The sequence below is a fragment of the Fukomys damarensis genome, unplaced genomic scaffold, assembly GCF_012274545.1.
Source record: "Fukomys damarensis isolate Sample0158 unplaced genomic scaffold, DMR_v1.0_HiC HiC_scaffold_22, whole genome shotgun sequence".
In the NCBI taxonomy this organism is placed as follows: domain Eukaryota; kingdom Metazoa; phylum Chordata; class Mammalia; order Rodentia; family Bathyergidae; genus Fukomys; species Fukomys damarensis.
The window spans coordinates 10,736,699-10,745,803 of NW_022900934.1; the positions used below are offsets into that span (position 1 = coordinate 10,736,699).

The 9,105-nt window shown below is 48.8% G+C and overlaps 1 long non-coding RNA gene across 1 annotated transcript in view; it reads left to right on the forward strand.

Moving 5' to 3' along the window:
• The window catches only part of LOC104858113, a 12,569-nt gene extending 3,932 nt beyond the window's left edge, over positions 1-8,637 (forward strand). Inside the window, exons 2-3 of the long non-coding RNA XR_779057.1 lie at positions 2,739-3,098; positions 8,289-8,637. This is a non-coding gene — a long non-coding RNA (uncharacterized LOC104858113). The remainder of the gene's footprint in view (positions 1-2,738; positions 3,099-8,288) is intronic.
• Positions 8,638-9,105: the final 468 nt, after the last annotated feature.

Here is a 9,105-nt window from a genome sequence, read left to right on the forward strand (position 1 = left end):
TTTTTTTTTTTTTTTTGATACCAGGTATCTCATTAGTTCAAGCTGGTCTGTAACTTGCCATCCTCCTGCCTCAGCCTCCCTCCTGCTGAAATTATAGATGTGCATCACCGTATGGACAATGAATCAGACACACGTAGTGGGGACTTTTGGGGGCGTGATGTCATTCTCCTCGTAGGAATAAAAGGCCCATTATAAGCCCTGCACAGGGACAGTGAGGAAGGGAGGGCATAGCAACAAGGCCGAGGGGTGAAAGAGGCGGGGCTGGCCACGAACGACAGCCAAAGCTGGTACAGCCTCAGAACACGCAGGTGCTCATCCCGGAGGTGTGTGCGCCTTGGCTCCCTTCCCAGTAAGGGGATCTGCTCTGACGGAGTCGCCTTTCCGTGTTGGACCCTGAGGCTCCCAGGAAACCCTGGTCCCCCAGCATAACCTGCTTCATCTTCACAAAATTCTGTGGACAGAGGCGCTGCTGTCACCCGCAGTTTACAGACTGGGAAATGCAGGCACAGAGAGACTAAGTGACTTGACCAGCATCATATAGCAGAGCCGGCAGTGCCTCTCGAGTGGTTGGATAAGAGAAGCCTCAGCCGCCCTCATTGCCATCTATAGGGTCAAGTACATTTCAGTGCTTGGCTTCAAATCATTTCTTCCTGCACCAGGCATGGTGGTGCACACCTGTAATCCCAGCAGTTTGTAGGCTGAGGCAGGAGGATCACAGATTTGAGGCCAGCCTGGACTACATGTAAGCTCCTGTCTGAAGAAACAATAAAGAAATAATTTCTCCCTCTATGATTTTTTTTGTTTGTTTTTTTGTATTGAGGCTTAAACTTTGGGCCTTTGCACTGAGCTACATTCCCAGCCCATTTTATTTTTACTTTGAGACAGGGTCTCCCAGCATCACTAAGTTGCCTTGCCTGGGCTTCAATTCCTGGTCCTTCTGCCTCAGCCTCCTGAGTGCTGTGATTATGGGCGTGCACCACCATCCCCGGTTGAAATATATTATTTTTTGTCTGAGAGCAGAAGGCATCCCTGTGTCTTTCTCCTGCCCTGAGACAATCCTAACACAATCCTAAGGTAAGAAGAGAGTTAGGTTGCAAGGCTCCTTGCCTTCCAGGAGGCCTCTGGAAAGGAGACACCCTCCGGGGGATCTGCTCATCCGCTTCACAGCCCGGCATCTGATCGCTGTTCCTCCCCGGAGTTCTCTCGGAGGAGAGATGTTTAGTGTGGAGAAGAGTTTCCAAAGAGAAAATAAACCAACAAACAGCCCAGCTTCCTTGTGGACATCCAGTGACTTAGGGTTATTGAGTTCCACAGTAAGGAGGGGAGCATAAAATCATTTATAGAAATCTTTTGTTCCCTCAGAAGACATTTAAGAAGTGAACATATTTTTTTTCATTTTTTTTAAATTTCAAGGAATGCCAAGTTTATGTAAAATTATACCCATGGTGACAGAGGCTCGGGAACAATAACGAAGCCAGCCAAAGGTGATGCCCGCGGTTTGATGGCTTGGGACTGAAAGTACAGTCCAGGAAGCCAAGAGCCAGAAGGCAGCCTGAGGAGGTGACCAGCCAGGGGGCCTGGCACTGCCTCTGAGCTGGGATGTCGTGCACAGGCACCTTACTGCTCTGACTCTCTTCTCTAAAATGGGATGCAGCTGGGCATGGTGGCGCACGCCTATAATCCCAGCACTCAGGAGGCTGAGGCAGGAGGATCGCTGTGAGTTTCAGACCAGCCTGGGCTACACAGTGAGTTCCAGAGCAGTCTGAACTACATAGTGAGACCCTGTCTCAAAAACAAACAAACAAACAAAAATGAATAAATTAAATAAAATGGGATGCAGAGGCTGAGATTTGCACCAGCGGTGGGTGTGCAGCTCGGCCGGTGATGAGCGCTTGCCAGACGTGGGGGCAGTGGGTCCTGTCCCATGCTTATAACGTCTCACGACACTGTTCTGGCCCATGACAAGTGCTGACTGGTCTCTGAGGCTGTCTCCACTTTGGTCTGATTAGCAACAACCACAAGCCAAGGGTTCATCCAGGCTGGTTCTCCACACCTGTTCTGACAGAACCCTCAGATTACCCCAGGCCTGTTTTGTTTGGCTTGGGTTTGGGTTTGGGTTTTTGTTTTTGTTTTTATTGTTGTTGTTGTTTTTTTTTGAGACAGGGTCTCACTATGTAGTTGAAACTGCCCTGGAACTCACTGTGTAGCTCAGGCTGGTCTTGAACTCACAGCGATCCTCCTGCCTCAGCCTCCCAAGTGCTGGGATTACAGGTGTGCACCACCATGCCCAGCCGGGTTTGGGTTTTGAAGATAGGGTCTCACCGTGTAATCCAGGCTGGCTTTGAACTCGCTATGTAGCCCAGGTTGGCCTTGAACTCATGATGCTCCTGCCTGTCTCGGTCTCCCATGCGCTGGACCTACGGGTCTGTACCACCTTGCCAGGCTACCCCAAGCCTGTTGTTATTACTCCATTCACAGATGCGGAGACTGAGGCTGCAGAGGGCAGGATGGGGGCTGGGCTTTGGCTCAGGGGTGGAGTCTGTGTTAGCGAGAGAGGCTGTGGGCTTGATCCCCAGGAAGGGCAGACCCAAAGACAGTGTGCCTTAAAGATTCACACAGAGGGCAGAAAGGAAAGCCTGGCCTTAGAACCCAGATCTGCCCTGACCCTCTTCTACGGAACAACTTCGCAGGGTAAAGTTTATTTATTTTTTAATCGGACGGCATTTTTCTAATTCCAGATCTATTTGTTTCTGCAAAGTGCCGTGAGAATTTTTGGAAAGAAGCAAAAGGTGTACCAGGCGGGCTTCCTGTCCGGGGAAGATTCTCTCCATTCAGAGGCAAACAGTTCAGGTGAAGGGGTGCTTCCCGCACTGCCACGGCTGAAACCTGCTCACCGCCAGGCCGTGTCCCCCTGAGAAAAGTGTGCCCAGAATCTCCGACTTACAATGGCAGAACCGGAGATCAGGCTTTGTGTGACCCGTGTTTCCTGTTCACTGCTCAGAAGGCGAAGGAGAATGTTTAAATTGGTCTGTTAACCTCATCTGAGCCTACACCAGCAACAGCAAAGAGTTCTTTTTACTTGTGTATGGCCCTCGCTGGTGAGTTTTCCTTGTTGGTCAGCTCCATTATTTGGGGCGAGAGTTTCTCAGTCCTATCTGTAAAATCAAGAGTGTGAAGACCTGGGAGGCTGATGCAGGAGGCTACATAGTGAGATCCTATCTCAAAACAAAACCACACAAAAAGTTCACCGTGAATGTGATCAGGTACTGCAAGTGTGTACTGATAAGAACAAAAATTGGTAAGAAACACACACAGACCAACCCAAATACGAGAGAGTGAGATTGCAAGTTTGAGCCCTGCTGGATGACTTAGCTAGACCCTGTTTCAAAATAAAATAATTTTTAAAAGGGCTGGGGTGTAATGCACTCCGTTCAAAGGCCCTAGGTTCAATCCTCAGCACTGTAAATAAATAGATAAACAAATAAATGGATTAAATACATGGAACCAGGAGCATGAGGGTTCCAAGATGTCATATAGAATGTGGACATGAACTTCAAATCCTGAGTGCTCCCCTTGTGACCGGCTTTACACGAGAAGTCTAGATTCTGAGCATTTTTCCCTGGGTGGCTCATTCTTGTTCATTAATCCAGACACTTAAACCAGGCACGGTGGCACGCGCCTGTAATCCCAGCACTCAGGAGGCTGAGGCAGGAGGATTGCTGTGGGTTCCAAGACCAGCCTGGGCTACACAGTGAGTTCGAGGTCAGTCTCAACTACATAGTGAGACCCTGTCTCAAAAAGCCAAAACAAAACAAAACACCCAATCCAGACATTTATTCAGTGATTAATGTTCTACTAGTGAGCCACGCCTCCAGCCCCAAAATGAAGTTTAAAAAGTAACCCCAGCACTCAGGAGGCTGAGGCAGGAGGATCACCACAAATTCAAGGCCAGCCTGGGCTGCATCATAGGACCCTGTCTCAAAAAAAAAAAGATTTTGTGGCACAGTGGTTAGCATTCTAGACTCAAACTACTTAAATGAGATCCATGTGGACTTACTTTATGTATCATTTTACAGATAAAAATAATTTTAATTATATAAATGAAGTCTTTTTTACGGGAAAATTTTCCCACCATCTACTTCCTTCTTAGTCTTTTATTATGCACAATTAAAAATAGCAGTAGGCTCATCCATGTGTAATTGGTTTGACAAATCTTTCTTGGTGTACTCCACGGTGGATCCAAGTGACACTTCCTCTTTAGCACTTACACGTCTTCCTCATTCTTTTTGCTGGCTGCCTAGCTTTCCCAGGTGTAAGTGTATCGTAATGTACTTAGCCAGTCTTGTGATGGTAGGCGTTGAGGTCGTTATGAATCACAGTGTTGCCATGAACTTCCTGTGTGTATGTGCTGTGCACTTATGCATAATATCTTTAGGAGAGACTCCAAGAAATCAGTGGGTATTCACATTTTAAATTTTGTGTGTTCTACTTCCAAAGTTGGCCTGATAACATCGATCATCATCAGATTCTTTTCCCTTTTTTGATGGTACTGGGGCTTGAACCCAAGGACTTTATACTGAGCCACATCCCCAGCCTTTCTTTATTTCCAGCCTGGATTCACTAAGTCATTCACTTGCCTGGGTTGGGCAGGAACCTACCACCCTCCTTTTGGGCTCCCCGAACACTGGGATTACAGGCCTGTGCCACCATGCACAGCTCATTGTTGGATTTTGAAGTCACAAATTTGCCCTTGAGCTATCCTGCCCCTTTTGTGAGCAGGGAGGCTGGAAGAGGAAAGGATTTAATCAAGGTCACACAGTGAGAAGGAGAACCAAGAACACAGCCTCCCTGTCCGGTGAGGTTCCCGTGATTTCCGGTGCATTTTCCTAGCCTTTTCCCCAGCCTGTTCTGGGGGTGAAACCCAGGGCCTCCTATGCATGAGGCAAGGGCTCTACCCCTAAGCCATACCCTAGCACCTCTTTTATCAACCCCTTAAAATGCATAAGGAGGCCCTTTTATTTGACTGTTATAGTGCCTTGCACAGAATCAGGGTGGAGGCTTTGAGTAATTACATTCCTGCCAAATAGAAAACCTCTGTCCTAAACTCCTCGTCCTGTCACCTTGTCACCTCCAGGGCCAGCGAGGTATCCCGAGGGAAATGTGGGTTTAGGAGGCAGCAGACTTGGGCTCCTATCTTAGATCTGCTTTGGCTTTGTCACCTGGGGCCTCTCTACGCCCCCGATGTCCCATCTTGGGGACAGTGACTTTCCCATAGAGCAGTCACTAGGATGAAACGGGAACCATGTATGCAGACGCTCTCGGTGGGTGTTGGCTCCCTCTCCAGCCTTGTCTGGTGGTTTAAGGAGGGGTCCTGCAGTTGGGGTACCCACAGGGACCTGCGTGAGCCATCAGTGGGGAGTCGGTGGCCTCAGGAAGAAGCTCTGTTGTTGCTGACCCCTCTGTTTATGTTGGGACACTGGGGCCAGGGCCTTGTGCACACCAGGCCCACAGTCACTGAGCTACACCCCCAGACTAGGTAGTGCTAATTTATACTTAATTGGGATCAGATTTTTTATTTTTCACTGTTCAAGTGAGTCTTGCAAGTGATGTGAAGAGATAAAGTTTCATTGCGTTCAGAGGTTATTGAAGGGCAGGAAGTGGCCACCTCCCGAGACTCCACAGACACTGCCTCCACTGGAATAAACCCCTTCTGAACTCGCCTCCTGGGCATTATCGCTTGTCTTTTAAGTCTTTGTCTCCACATAATCCTTGGCTGCTAATGGCATCGTCATGGGCCTGGTCGTATAACTTTAGTTTGAACCCTTTGGCTCCCCCCGGGCCTTGTATCCACATAGCTGCCTGCTGCAAAACATCTCGAAGTGGGTCCTTCCTGGTTGTCAGACAGTGGCACTCCCAGGCTAGACCTCCACACTTCCTCCCACAAGTCATACTCACAGCTGGGTGTGGTAATGTATGAGGCTGAAGCAGGAGGATCTCAGATTGCAGCTCAGCCTGGGCAATTTAATGAGACTCAGTCTCAAAATAAAAAATAAAAAAAGTGTTGGGGATGTAGGTCAATGGGAAGGCTCTGTGTTCAATCCCCAGTGCTATGAATGAATGAACAAAAAGTCACACCCACATCCCAGCAGGCCCCACTCTGGTGCTGCGGCCCCAGCCAGTTGATTCCCGTCTCCCACCCACACTGGGAGCTCTCCGGGGCTGGCCGAACCCTTTGCCTTTGCTTCCCATAATAATGGCTGGCACTGTGCAGAGCTGGCTGTGTAATCCTTTATAGGCATGATGTCATTCGGTCATCACCCGCCCTCCCGCCCTAGCAGATAGGATCTATTATTATGACTTATTTATGGATGAGGAAACCGAGAGCCAGCAGGGTGTAGCTCAAGGCCACGCGGCCAGGAAGTGGTGAAGACTGAAGTCCTGTGTGTCCTAAATGTGTTTCCCAAACAGTGGCCCTGATGTCCCCACCCCGGGGTGGGTTAGGAGGCTGAACATCAGAAGGGGCCATGCTTTCTGTCACTGTTTCCCTTCTCCATGGAAAGATGGATGGAGCTATTACTTCCAAGTTTCCCTTCAGGAAGCCGGCCGTGTGGGCGCTCGGCCAGACTCATCCAGGCACTGGGCTTCTGAGACACCTGGAGCGTCCTGCAGGTCGCAGCGCAGGACCCTGCCAGTGGCCCGTGTAGCTCCAGATGCTCCCTATGTACCACAGAGGACCACCGCGGCCACCTGACAGGTTGGGGGGAGCCTGAGCCACCAAAAACCAACACTGAGAGAAGGAGAGCAATGATTCCCTGCACCCCCAGAGAGATGCTGACAAACAAAAACAGACTTGGGGGCTCTGGCGCCCAGGCCAGTGAGGGTCTGCAGTCCCCTGTCAACCTAGGAGGTTTCAAGAAGGAGCCCCTGGAAGTGGGCCAAGGAGACCGTAAGAAGGTAAGGCCTTCAAACAGAAGCAAAAGGAGGAGCAGGAAAGAAGGCCACTGGGAGGGCCTCGCCACCGGAGGAATTAAGACATCTGGCAAAAACAAACTGTTTCTTGTGCCTAAAATGATGGTGACCCGAGATTCCATTCCTATTAGAACATCTGGATTCCCTGCTGTAACATCTTTTGACACCTATAGTTAGCAGGAAGTATTGTCTTGGAGTCTGTTGTACAGTTAAGAATAAAGTTTTGAAGCAGGTCATGGTGGTGTGTGCCTGTAATCCCAGCAATTGGGAGGCTGAGACAGGAGGATTGCCCTGAGTCTGAGGCCAGGCTGGGCTGCATAGTGAGTTCAAGCTCAGCCTAGGCTATATGATGAGACCTTGTCTCAAAAAATACTAGAAAGAAAGAAAGAAAGAAAGAAAGAAAGAAAGAAAGAAAGAAAGAAAGAAAGAAAGAAAGAAAGAAAGAAAGAAAGAAAGAAAGAAAGAGAAAGAAAAGACAGAGCAACCTGATGTGATATGTTCTCACCTTCTAGAAATCAACACAAAAATTAGAAATACATTTAAAAACAACAACAGGAAGGATCCGAAATATAGAAAGACTCTATAAAAAAATTGGCTGCAGCATGAGGTCCTTCCTGAGTTTCATTCTTGGTACCAAAAAAATATGAATTTAGAGCCAGGGATTTAGCTCAGTGGTTCCGGCGCCTGCCTTGCGAGTGCAAGGACCTGAGTTCGATCCCCAGTACCAAAAAAGAAAAAAAGAAGAAAAGAAAAGAAATGGCTGCAGGACAATGGCTTCTTCACCAGGAAATGAGCTCCGTAAAGCAGGGATGGTGTCAGCTCTCACTGCTGGGTGAAATGCACTCTGGCACAAAGGGGACTCAGGAACTGTTCTTGGAATGAACGGTGTCGTGATGATCGGACCCAGGACAAACACGGATGCCTTCGATTACTTCGTTTAAATGGTACCTGTTTAAGGAATGCAGTAAGCACACAGCATGTAGTGGTCAAGTCGGGGTAATTAATTTTTCCTTACCAGTACACATTTATCACTCTGGGTTGGGAAACTTCATACTCCTCATGTCTGGTTCTTTATACAATACATTAAATCGCTGCGTGTATAGCTTTAGAAGCTGTAGAAGCTGAGAGTTGTTCCTCCTAACTGTAGTTTGCTGCATTATGTGACCCCTTTTACTGCCTCCCCACTTCCTAGCCTCTAGTGATCCCTGTTCTATTCCTATAAAACCAACTTTGGTTAGCTTTCAAGTAGAAAAGAGCATGTGTGGTGTTTGTCTTTCTGCCCCTGGCTTATTTCACTGAGCGTAATGCTCCATCCACAGGGCCACAAATGACAGCCTGGGGCTAGAGCTGGGATCCTGTTGGACAACAAGGACAGTGGCCCCAAAATGGAGCCTGCTGAGCCACCACCCTCCAGAGAAATTCCAGATACACCTGCCAGGGGTCCTGCAGCTGTCCAAGGCCTCCCCGGAGCATGGGTAGTGGGCTCTGCATAGATCGGACCCTGAGAAGTGCGTGTTCTCCCCTAGGGTACCACAGCCCAAGCTCCCTTCTAAATGCCTTGAAAACACCTAGACAAAGAGCCCTCCTGGGTATCCAGCTCGGAACCACTCCCCGCTAGCAGGAGCTCTACTTCCTTGCCTTTATATTGTTAAATAAATTTGTTTGCGTCCTGTCACCTCCACTACGGTTTCACTCACTGCGTCCCCTCCTCCAGCTTGTATCTTCTGGTGGGAATCGGCTAGACTCTGGACACAGTTACTTCATTGGTTGATTGATGTTTTTAGTTTTTGGTTTTTTTTTTTTTCTGTTTTTTTGAGACAGGGTCTTACTATGTAGCTGAGACTGACCTGGAACTCACTATGTAGCCCAGGCTGGTCTCAAACTCACAGCGATCCTCCTGCCTCAGCCTCCTGAGTGCTGGGATTACAGGCATGCGCCACCACTCCCGGCTGCTTTTAATTTTTTGAAAGAGGGTCTCACTATGTTGCCCAGGCTGGTCTCAGATTGGTGATTTTCCTGCTCCTGCCTCTGGAGGGCTGGGAGTCACAGGGGTGTGCACCGCATACAGCCTGGTTTGTCCTGCTCTATTTCCAGGATCTGGAATGGTCTGACACACCATCAGTGCTTGTGAGTGAC